This window comes from Loxodonta africana, chromosome X (assembly GCF_030014295.1).
Source record: "Loxodonta africana isolate mLoxAfr1 chromosome X, mLoxAfr1.hap2, whole genome shotgun sequence".
Classification (NCBI taxonomy): domain Eukaryota; kingdom Metazoa; phylum Chordata; class Mammalia; order Proboscidea; family Elephantidae; genus Loxodonta; species Loxodonta africana.
This window is the reverse complement of record NC_087369.1, coordinates 79,322,795-79,333,088: the sequence shown is the minus strand read 5'-3', so window position 1 is coordinate 79,333,088 and position 10,294 is coordinate 79,322,795.

Here is a 10,294-nt window from a genome sequence, read left to right as displayed (position 1 = left end):
TCCTGTTCTGCATTTTCCCACTTTGATAAGGATTCTTCTAAGGAATCTTTGATCAAAATGGTCAGTGGTGATAGCTGGGCACCATCCAGTTCTTCTGATGTCATGGCAAAGGAAGCAGTTTTTCATGGAAGCAATTAGTCACATTCCATTTCCTCCTCCTATTCCTGACTCTCCTTCTTCCTCTATTGCTCCAGGTGAATAGAGACCAATTGTTGTGACTTGGATGGCTGCTTGTAAACTTTTAAGACCCCAGTTACTACACAATGAGCTAGGAGGTAGAACAGAAGCACTAAACAAGTTATTAGGCCAATTAACTGGGATGTCTTATGTCTTAGTCGTCTAGTGTTGCTATAACAGAAATACCACAAGTGGATGGCTTTAACAAAGAGAAATTTAGTCTCTCACAGTTTAGTAGACTACAAGTCCAAATTCAGGGTGCTGGCTCCAGGAGAAGCCTTTCTCTCTCTGTCAGCTCTGGAGGAAGGTCCTTGTCATCAGTCTTCCCTTGGTCTGGGGCATCTCAGCACAGGAATCTCAAGTCCAAAGGATGCTCTCTGCTCCCAGCACTGCTTTCTTGGTGGTATGAAGTCCTCATGTCTCTCTGCTCGTTTTTGTCTTTTATATCTTAAAAGAGATTGGCTGAAGACACTACTTAATCCTGCAGATCTCATCAATATAACTGCCACTAATCCATTTTATTACATTGTAGTGATAGGATTTACCACTATAGGAAAATCACATAAAATGGCAGACAATCACATAAAATGGTGGACAATCACACAATACTGAGAATCATAGCCCAGCCAAGTTGACACACAGTCTTAACCATCACATCCCATGAAACCATGACCCTAAACATCCAAACCAAGGAACCAAATCCCATAAGGTGTTCGGTTGTACATAAGCAGCCTCAACAGCTACTCTCTCTCTCTCTCTTTTTGTAATTGTTGCAAATATATCTATCATACAACTTTTGCCAATCCAACTTTTTACAGGTGCACAACTTGTTGACAGCAATTACAACAACTGACTGTGCAACCCTGCCCTTAATTAATGCTATTTTTCCATCACTGTTTAACTCCCTTTTCCTCCTCCCTCCTGTACCTGGTAACCACTTGTCATGGATTGAATCGCGACCCCCAAAAATGTCTGTCTACTTAGCTGAGCTATGAGTCCCAGGATTGTGTGATTGTCCACCATTTTATGTGATTTTCCTACGTGTTGTAAATCCTATCACTATGATGCAATGAGATGGATTAGTGGCAGTTATATTGATGAGATATACAAGATTAGGTAGTGTCTTAAGCCAATCTCTTTGAGATATAAAAGAGAGAAGTGAGCAGAGAGACAGGGGGACTTCATACCACCAAGAAAGCAGCACCAGAAGCAAAGCACATCCTTTGGACCTGAGGTTCCTGCACTGAGATGCTCCCAGACCAACAGAAGGCTGATGACAAGGACCTTCCTCAGAGCCAACAGAGAGATAGCCTTCCCCCAAAGCTGGCTCCCTGAATTCAGACTTCTAGCCTACTGGACTGTGAGAGAATAAATTTCTCTTTGTTAAAGCCATCCACTTGTGGTATTTCTATTATAGCAGCACTAGATGACCAAAGCACCACTAATAAGCTTTTGCACCTGTAAAATTAACTTTTTTTGATCTTTTTATATAAGTAAGGTCATACAATATTTGTCCATTTGTATTTGGCTTATTTCACTCAGCGTAGTGTATTCAAGCTCCATCCATACTGTAGCATGTATCAAGACTTCATTTTTCCTACTGTCTAAGTAGTATTTCATTGTATATGTCTACCACATTTTGTTTATCCATTCATCTGTTGGCGAGCAATTAGGCCGTTTCCACCTTTTGGCTGTTGTGAATTGTGCTGTACTGAACATTGATGTATGAGTCTCTGTTTGAGTTTCTGCTTTCAAGTCTGGGGTATATACCTAGGAGTGGAATTGCTGGGTTATACGGTAGTTCTGCTTTTAGTTGGCAGCCCTAGCACTTAACCACTACACCACCAGGGTTTCCTAGCCATCCTAGTGGGAGTGAAATGGTATCTCATTGTGGTTTTGATCAGCATCTCCCTGATGGCTAATGATGCTGAGCATCTTTTCATGTGTTTGGTGGCCATTTGACTGTCCTCTCTGATGAAATGTCTATTCAAGTCCTTCACCTGTTTTATGATTGGGTTAAGGGATTTCTGCTTTCCAAACATATTGTTCTTTACCTCCATTATGTAATATCAATCCAATTTCCTCTTGATAATCAGGATCAATCACCACAGCCTAAAGTATGGCAACTCCCTTCCTAGCTGGTGCCATAATTGTGTCTTTAGAAGGACATTCCATCATTTATCAAGTCAGCTACTCCAGGATGATGGGGAACGTAGTAAGACCAGTGAATTCCATGATCATCGGCCCACTGCTGCATGTCATTTGCTATAAAGTGAGTCCCTTGATCCGGGACAATGCTGTGTGAGATACCATGATGGTGAAGAAGGCTTTCTATAAATCCACGGATGGTAGTTTTGGCAGAAGCATTGCATGTAGGGAAGGCAAATCCACATCCAGAATAAGACTCTATTCCAGTAAGAACAAAACACTGCCATGTCTGTATGGAAATGGCCCAATGTAATCAGCTTGCCACCAGGTTGCTGGTTGATCACCTCGACAGATAGTGTCATATGGTGGACTCAGTATTGGTCTCTGCTGCTGGCAGATTGGGCACCCAGCTGTGGCTGTAGCCAAGTCAGCCTTGGTGAGTGGAAGTCCATGTTGCTGAGCCCATGCATAATCTCCATCCCTGCTGCCATGTCCACTTTGTTCTTGAGCCCATTGTGCAGTGACAGAAGTAGCTGGGGAAAGAGGATGAGTGGTTTCCACAGAACATGGCATTTTACCTACTTGATTTTTAAAATCCTCCTCTGCTGAGGTCACCCTTTGGTGAGCATTCACATGAGACACAAATATCTTTACTTCTTTAGCCCATTCGGAGAAGTCTGTCCACATAACTTTTCCCCATACATCCTTGTCTCCAATTTTCCAACCATGTTCCTTCCAAGTCCCTGGCCATCCAGCCAAACCATTGACCACAGCCCATGAATCAGTATACAATAGCACACCTGGCCGTTTCTCCTTCCAAGGAAAGTGAACAACCAGGTGCACTGCTCGAATTTCTGCCCATTGGGAGAATTTCCCTTCACCACTGTCCTTCAGGGAGGTCCCAGAAAGGGGCTATAGTGCTGCTGCTGTCCACTTTTGAGTGGTGCCTATATATCACACAGAAGCATCTGTAAACCAGGCATGAGTTTTCTCTTCCTCAGTCAACTGATCATAAGGAATTCCCCATTAGGCCATAGGTGCAGACTGGGAGATGGAAGGTAATGTGATAGGTGTGGAGACCATGAGCATTTGGACCACTTCCTCATGTAACTTACTTGTGCCTTCAGGTCCTGCTCAGGCCCGATCTCATATATACCACTTCCATTTAGTGATGGAGTGCTGCTTGCATGTCCAACTTTATGACTCTGTGGGTTAGACAACACCCAATTCACAAGGGGAAGCTCAGACTGCATGGTGACTTGGCATCCCATGGTTAAACGTTAGTCTCTGTTAAGGTCCAGTAACAAGCCAAAAGCTGTTTCTCAAAAGGAGAGTATTTATTTGCAGACGATGGCAGGGCTTTCCTCTAAAATCCTAAGGGTCTGTGCTGTGATTCACCAATAGGGCCCTGTCAAACACTCCAAACAGCATCTCTATCTGCCACTGACACTTCAAGCACCATTGGATCAGCCGGATAATATGGGCCAAGTGGCAGAGCAGTTTACACGGCAGCCTGAACCTGTTTCAGAGCCTTCTCTTGTTCTGGGGCACACTCAAAACTAGCAGCTTTTGGAGTTACTTGATCAATAGGCTGGAGTAGCAAACCCAAATGAGGAATATGCTGCCTCCAAAATCTAAAGAGGCCCACTAGGTGTTGTGCCTCCTTTTTAGTTGTGGGAGGAGCTAGATGCCATAACTTATTCTTCACTTTAGAAGAAATGTCTCAACATGCCCCATACCACTGAACCCCTAGAAATTTCACTGAGGTGGAAAGGTGCCTGAATTCCTGTGGTATTAATTTCCCATCTTCTAGCATGCAAATGTTTTACCAATAAGCCCAGAGGTATTGATGCTTCTTTCTTACTAGGTCCAATCAGCATAACGTCATCAATATAACAGACCCAATGTGAAGTTTTGAAGAAGGGAAAGGAGATCAAGGTCCCTGTGGACTAAATTATCACATAGGGCTGGAGAATTGATGTAGCTCTGAGTTAGGCAACTGAAGGTGTATTGCTGGCCTTGCCAATTGAAAGCAAACTGCTTCTGATCGTGCTTTGAAACAGGTATGGACAAAAAGGTATTAGCCAGATCAATAGCTGCATACCAGGCACCAAGAGATGTATTAATTTGCTCAAACAATGAGACTACATCCGGAACTGTAGCTGCAATTGGAGTCACCACCTGGTTAAGTTTTCAATAATCCACTGTCATTCTCCAAAATCCATCTGTTCTTTGCACAGGCCAAATAGGTGAGTTGAATGGACGTGGTAGGAATCACTACCCCTACGTCCTTCAAGTCCTTGATGGGGGCAGTAATCTCTGCAATCCCTCCAGGAATGCAGTATTGCTTTTGGTTTACTTTTTTCCTTGGTAAGGGCAGTTGTAATGGCTTCCTTTGGATCTTCCTACCATTTAATACCCCTTTACTCTATTTGTCAGGGATCCAATGTGGGGGTTCTGCCAGTTGCTGAGTATATCTATTCCAGTTATCCATCTGGAACTGGGGAAATCACTACAGGATGGGTTCGGGGACCACTGGACCTACTGTGAGATGGACATGAGCTAAGACTCCATTAATAACCTGACCTCTGCATGGCCCCAGTTTGACTGGTGGGCCAAAGTGATGTTTTGGGTCTCCTGGAATTAATGTCAGTTCAGAGCCAGCATCCAGTAATCCCTGAAAAGCCTGATTATTTCTTTTTCCCCAATGAACTGTCGCTCTTGTAAAAGGCAGTGGATCCCTTTGGGGAAGGCCGGGAGAAAGATTAACAGTATAAGTTTTTGGCAGTGTATTGCAGTCTTTCCTCAAGGGGACCCAGCCTCCCCTTCATTCAAGTGGTTGTGGGTCTTTCAATTCATTCAAGTCTGGGAATTGATGAGGAACCGTGCCTCTCTATTCTGGTGAATAGAGAATAGACTGCTGTTCACTTGACCTAGAATTCTTTCTCTTATACAGATCATGTAAATATTTAGATTTCCTATCTATTTCACTCCTCAGGACACCACGACTAAGTAGCCAATGCTATAAGTCCATACGAGTAAGACCATTCTGATTACGGCTTTGACTCTGTTGTCCATTAGGGTAACCACACCCATTTTGTCTTTGTCCATTGAGTGCTGCCACTTGACCCCTACCACCATGGGATCCAACCAACACCTTTGTAGTTAGGTGTCTTAATTCAGTTAGGGCAGTTCCCAGTGTCAACTCTGACTTACATAAAATGGGAATCACAGCAGTTTTAAAGGATGCAGGGGCTCCCTTCACAAATTTGTTCCTCAGCACTGTGGTAAAAAGTGTGTCTTCTGGGTACTCCATGTGTGGGTTTGTGGGTCTAACTTGATAATCCACTCTAGCGTGCCAATTTCCCTAAGCCTTTGGTTACCTTCTTCTACAGTACACTGAGGCAGGTCTGGTACTTCAAATTTCTCTAGTATAGGCCACCACATAATCCATACTTCAGCGACCCAACCAAATAAATTATTACATCTTTCCATCAATAAACTCAGACTAATCTATCTTTATGTCCCTTTCACTATTATTCAACACCATTAATAGCCATTTCCACATATATTCCCCAGGTTTCTGTTTGTACATATTAGAAATCTCAAGCAGTTCTTTTGGAGTGTAGTGTACCTCCTCCTGGGTCACACTTTGTACCTCACCTTTTGGGGCTGGCTGGGACTTAATTCTAGTTATAGGCCTAGAAGCCAAAATCAGTGGTGGGGAAAAGTTTTGAGAACATTCAGCATTATCTTATAAGTCATCTGCTTCAGGTGATGCCCCAGGCAATGACTCAGACAAAGGCTCTTTAGAGGCAGCTGGGTTAATCTCATTAGATGGGGGTGAAAGGGTTAATGGTTTTACTGTGGAGGGTGTTTTTCAGACAAACATGGAGTAATCTCTTCAGATGGGAGTGAGAAGGCTGCTTCTGTTGGCAGGGGTGATTCAACAGAATTTAGGGGCTCAGTGTCTACAGCTTCCTGATTATCTGCTCGTATGTCCCCATCCCAAGTTTCAGGATCCCATTTCTTCCCAATCAATAGCCTCAATTTAACTTCAGACACCTCTCGAGGTGGCAGTTGAGTTGACATTGTAATTCAGCCACTGTTATGATAAGACTCTGAGTTTGGGTTTTCAGCAATATCAGCTCTGTTACTACAAGAAATAAGGCTTTCTTTCAAGGCACAAGTGGAAACTTGGAGGTCATTTATGTGGCGCTTGAGCTTTGACTCTGAAGCCCTGAGCTCAACTCTTTCTTTCACCAGTTCGTCTAGTGAAAGTAGGACCAACCAACCAGCTTCCTTATATTTCTCATTATGACAAAATTGGAGAAAGGTATCATACATGCAATCACCCAGAGCCTTGCCTTTCACCAATACCTGATCTACTGGTGGTGATATTTTGCGTATTTGAATTGCCACCTCATGCCATAGATTAGCAGTGCCCTCTCTACTACTGTAAGCAGAGTCATCGATATCCTTAAGATTAACCAGCTTTGAGAACCAGTTTAGAAAACTCATCCTTACAATTTTGTTTCTCTAGACTACTCCTGGTACCAAATGTCCTAGGCTGAGTTCTCTAGAGATGAAAACCCAGTAAAACATATAAGTGTATATACAGAGATTTATATCAAGGAAATGGCTCACACAGTTATAGTCTGTAACATCCCAAGTCCATGGGTCAGGATAGAGGCTTCTCCTGATTCACATAGCTGCAGGGACTGGGAAACCAAAGATTGGCAGGTCAGGGAGCAGGACTCTTGGTCACATGCTGCAAAGATCAATGAATCCCAAAATCAGCAGGCAAGACCACAGGTAAGTGGCTAACTCAAGTCTCGAAAACTGCAGGTCAGATGAACAGGACCCAGCTGCAGGATCCAGAACAAGCAAAAGCCCGTGAGACTTGCCAGAAGGTCCACTTATAATTGAGGCAGGCCACACCCCCAAAATACTCTCTTTCAACTGATTGACCACTCACAGCAGATCCCATCATGGAGGTGATCAAATTTCATCATGGAAGTGATCAGAACACCATATGACTGCCAAACCACTGAGAATCATGGCCCAGCCAAATTGACACACAACCTTAACCATCACCGTTATTTTTATTTTTTTCTTAATTAGTGCCAGTAATGTCAGGGTGAGATGGTATCTCACTGCAGTTTTGATTTGCATTTCTCTAATTTGGAATGGTTGTGAGCATTTCCTCCTGTGTCTGTTAGCTGCTTGAATGTCTTCTTTGGTGAAGTGTCTGTTTCTATCCTTTGCCCATTTTTTAATTGGGTTATTTGTCTTTTGTTGAGGTGTTGAAGTATTCCATAGCTTTTAGAGATTAGACCCTTGTTTTTTATGTATGTTGTAGTCAAAATTTTTTTCTCAGTCTATAGGTTCTCTTTTTACTCTTTTGGTGAAGTCTTTCGATGAGCTTACGTGTTTACTTTTTGGAGCTCCCCGTTATCTAGTTCATCTTCTGGTGTTTGTGCATTGTTAGTTATGGTTTGTATTGATTTTATGTTATGTATTAGGGCCCTTAGTGTTGTTCCTATTTTTTCTCTCATGATCTTTATTGTTTTAGCTTTTATATTTAGATCTTTGATCCACTTTGAGTTAGTTTTTGTGTATGGTGTGAAGTATGAGTTCCATTTCATTTTTTTTTTTTACAGATGGACATCCAGTTATGCCAGCACCATTTGCTAAAAACACTGTCTTTTCCCCATTTAATGGGCTTTGGTCCAGCTCTTCTTTCTTGGTGGTAATGAGGTCCCTCTTCTCTCTCCTAACTTCTCTCTTTTATATCTCACATGAGATTGACTCAAAATACAACCTAATCCTATAGGCTGTTTCCTGCCTCATTACCATAACTGCCTCCATTCCACCTCATTAACATCATAGAAGTTAGTATTTACAACACATAGGATAATTACATCAGATAGCAAAATGTAGGGCTACCACGCAATACTGGGAATCATGGCCTGGCCAAGTTGACACACATTTTTGGGGGATGCGCTTCAATCCATAACACCCTCTTATTTCAATAAAATCTTCATGGCTGAGTTCTTTTGAGAATCTAATAATTCAATCACTTCCACTTTATAGCCTGGCCTTGATTTGTATGTCTTGGCAATGTAGATTTGTGACTGCATTTGATTATAAAACGTTCTGTTTCATTGATATTAAACACCTGTTTGCAAATAATAGCCTTCCTCTTGAATGATTTCAACTAACTTTGCTAGGGACTTCTTTACTGCTTCTGTGCAGGTACTTGAAGATCACCCCATACTCCAATCGTGATGTTACATCAACCAGTTGTCTTTCTGCAGCTGTTAAACCAAAGTATACTTTCTTGAGGAAGAAATGTCTTCTTTGATATCTCACTCTGCCTATTTTTGTGTGTTTTTAAGAAATACATAATTCTGCCAAAAGTGTTTTTTGGCTCATTATGCATTAATGGAATCCAAAGTCAAAATATTTCAATTCCAAGGTGTAGCTTTTCTGGATTTTTTGTGGATTTGACATTTATTTTCTCATAAAAACATTTTTAAGTTTGATGTTATCTGACAAAAAAAGTAAAAAGTGTTGTAAAGGGGATCAGACCACAACACTCTCTTATTCAAAACTCTTCAGTGGTTTCCCATCTAACTCAGAATAGCATCCAGAGTCCTTACTATGACCTACAAGACTTTATGTACCTTGATCCCTGCCTACATCTACTACCCCATTTCTTACCATTCTTTCCCTCTCCTGCTCCAGACCTCAGCTTATTATCAATTGCTGTTGAGTCAGTGTAAACAAAATTTGGGTATTACTACGGGAATTTTATCTGTGATAAGAAAGTAGTCACCTTTAAACATAAGTCTGTTGTCTCACTTCCAATACTGAGTCCTTTGATTTCTTTGCAATCATTATTGCTTTGGCCGGAACTGTGAAAACAGTAGCAAATACTATTTTCTAAATAGTAGTAACCCATTGCTGTTGAGTCAATTCCTACTCATAGCAACCCTGTAGGACAGAGTAGAACTGCCCCATAGGGTTTCCAAGGTTGTAATCTTTACAGAAGCAGATTGCCACATCTTTTTTCTTGTGGAGCACCTGGTGGGTTCAAACTACCAACCTTTTGATTAGCAGCTGAGCACTTAACCACTGCATCACCAGGGTTCCTTTAAATAGTAGTAAATACTTCTAATAAAGAACATTCTTAGTTTGTTTCAGATTTTAATGGAAATGTCTGTAGGGTTTTATCACTGAATATGTTGTTGAGTACTGGTTTGAGATAGACACCATTTATGACGTAATAACTATTCCTAGTTATTAAAGAGTTTTTAAATTAGGAATTAACATGTAATTTTTAATTTAAATACACTTTAATTTTTAGTGAAATTTTAGGTTTACAGAAAAAATGTGCAGAAGTTTCCTATATCCCCTACTCTCCCCTGCATACAGTTTCTCTTATTATTAACATCATGCGTCAGTATTGTGCATTTGTTACAACTGATGAAACAATACTGATGCATTATTATTAACTAAAGTCTATAGTTTACATCAAAGCTCACTAATTTATCAGTTTAAATTAAGGTTCTATAGGTTTTGACAAATGTATAATGTCATGTATCCACAATTAGAGTATAATGCAGAATAGTTTTAATGCCTTTGAAATGCCCTTGCTCCACCGGTACATCCCTCCCTCCTTCCGCCTCAGCCTGTGACAATCATTGATCTCTATAGTTTTGAATTTTCCAGAATGTCATAGAGTTGAAATTATACAGTACGTAACTTTTTCAGACTGGCTTCTTTCACCTAACAAGTACGCATTTAAGCTTCCTCTGTGTCTTTTTGTAACCTGGTAGTTTATTTTTTAATCATTGAATAATGTTCCATTATATGGCTATTCCAGTTTGTTTATCCATTCCACTATTGAAGGACGTCTTGGTTGTTTACAATTTTTGGCAGTTATGAACAAAGTTGCTATAAA